The following is a 2562-nucleotide window of genomic DNA, read 5'->3' as shown; positions in this document are numbered from 1 at the left end:
GACACTAAGGATAATCACAAGGCTTTCTTTAGTTATGTTAGGAACCTGGGTGGTAATTCCCAGATATGCTCAGAATTAGTCCAAAATGACAAAAATACACGAACCCACAGACATTGCCAACATCCTAGCTGACAGGTTCAGCGCAAACTTCTCCGCCCCCCCCCCCCAACAGCGCAAATCTCTATCCCAGCAGAGTTCTGCCCCTGACATCTCAGATGCTCAGGTAAGAGCCGCCTTCTCCAAAGCAAAAACACAGCATCAATGGGACCAGATGGTGTCTACATGAACTCCAAGAAGAGCTAAACCCAAACATAAAACTACTGTTCAATCTCAGCCTTACTACAGGATATGTGCCCAAAGAGTGGCGTACAGCAACAGTGGTCCCTCTCCATAAAGGTGGTGCCTCAACGGATCCTGGAAACTATCGCCCCATAAGCCTGACTAGCTTGGTCTGCAAAGCTATGGAAAGGATCATCATGGACCTCATAAATAAAGATATTGGGGACCTACAAACACTGGATCCTACCCAGTTCGGCTTTGTTAAGGGCAGATCCTGCCTCTTAAACCTGGTCGATTTCTTTGAAACAGTCACCAAGGCAAGGTGGTCCACACAGCCTACCTGGACAAAGCCTTCGATACAATATCCCACTCAGGCATTATAGATAAGCTCACCAGCTTAAATATAAACCCCTATGTCACTAGATGGATTGCAAACTGGCTCAAGGACAGAACCCACATGGTTAGTATTGCTGGAGCCATGTCAGACTCCAAACCAGTTACAAGTGGTGTCCCACAAGGCTCAGTCCTGGGACCTCTCTTGTTTGGTATATATTTCTCAGAGGTACAGGCCAACACGGAAGGACTGTGGCTGACCAAGTTCGCAGATGACTGCAAACTGGGCACCATAATCGACTCTCCAGTCGACACAAGCATCCTCCAAAAGGGCGTCATAGAAACAGACAACTGGTGCCAGAGCCATGGCCTCCAGCTAAATGCCAAAAAGTGTATAGTCATCCCCTTTGGCAAAAACAAAGTGCTCACAAATTAATCCATTAAGTACAGAAAAAGTAATTAGGGACCTGGGGACCCAAGTTGATAGCAATCTCTCATTTGACAATCACGTGGCCAAAATGGTTAGAAAAACATTTTATATAGCCCACCTAATCATGAAGGGATTCACATCTAGATCAGGGCCATCGTGCCTCTTTACTCATCCCTCATCAGGCCCATAATTGAGTACAATGCCCCTTTTGGGATGTACCTTACCAGACACCTGCAGCAACTGGAAATACCCCAAAAGTACCTCACCAAGAGGATCAAAGGGCTCAAACAGATGCCATATGCTGCCCGGTTAAAGAAACTCCAGCTCTACTCAGTGGCATACCGCCTGTTCAGAGGCGATCTGTGCCTGACGTATAAAGCCATGTCCAACCCGGAATTAATGGATATGCTGCACCTCAGAAAATCCAAATCCCATCGAGACTTGAACCTCAGCACTGAAATAAATAGGACATGCTGGAGGGACAGATTCATAACCCAGAGGCTCCCTTCACTCTGGAATAAAATCCCAGTCCAGGTTAGGCAGAGTCCCTCATTGACTCTCTTCAGGAGGAATCTTGATGAGTGGATGGGAGATCTTCTGTGTCACTCTTAGACAGAGGCACAGTATACTAACCTCGAAAAAGGGCATAGCAAAATAAATTTATAATGGGTGGCGAAAGCCAAACACATTTTGGCTAGGCTTATAAATGCCCTAGGGCAGATAGCCTAGTATGAACCTATGAACCTATAATCTGGACATTAAAAGAAGAGAAGTAATGAAATGGGAGACATGCATTGTTTAGACAGAAAATATTTACATTTAGAAGCTGTTCTTGATGGCAACCCAATTTAAATAAATGTTAGTTTCAATAATACACATTATCAGTGAATTTTAAAAATAAAAGTTGTAAACGAACTTAGTTCGGAAAATGAAACAAATTCTTATCAGTCTGTCATGTAACTGACAAACATTCATGCTGTCACAGAAATACAATGTTTTAGCAATATTTTAATATACTGTTATAATTCTGCTGCACTGAAAATAGCTTTGTATTTACCTCACTTCTCAGTGCTGTTACTCTTATGTTTCAAATTAGGAAAGAACTGTAGTAGATGTATATCCAAAATTAATGTTTACTGCAAAGGAGAAGAAAATACCCTTGCTGATTAATAGAAATCAGCTCCAAAATCAACATTACTCAGAGAAGAAGGCAGATACTTGGGACGTACAGAAATAAATCAAGTTATTTGACTTTAAGCCTTCTTTGGCAAACATGAAGCCAAGCACCATTTTTGGAATATACTGTTTGGGTTACAATGGTTTAAACTCTTGAAATGTCGACTGCCGACAAGCTGAAAAAAAAAAAAAAAAACTCAGAACACAGCATGGGTGAATCTCAAAAATTGTTCTTCTTAAAACTTCTTTTTGCAGGGGTGGATGCCCCCCCCACACACACACACACACACACCCTGAACTTATATATACCAACTCTGGCATCACCATACCTTGAAGAAAAGGGA

This window comes from Protopterus annectens, chromosome 1.part0 (assembly GCF_019279795.1).
Source record: "Protopterus annectens isolate FY-2018-M chromosome 1.part0, PAN1.0, whole genome shotgun sequence".
Taxonomy (NCBI): Eukaryota; Metazoa; Chordata; order Ceratodontiformes; family Protopteridae; genus Protopterus; species Protopterus annectens.
The sequence above is the reverse complement of the archived record's forward strand: the minus strand, read 5'-3'. Positions refer to the sequence as shown.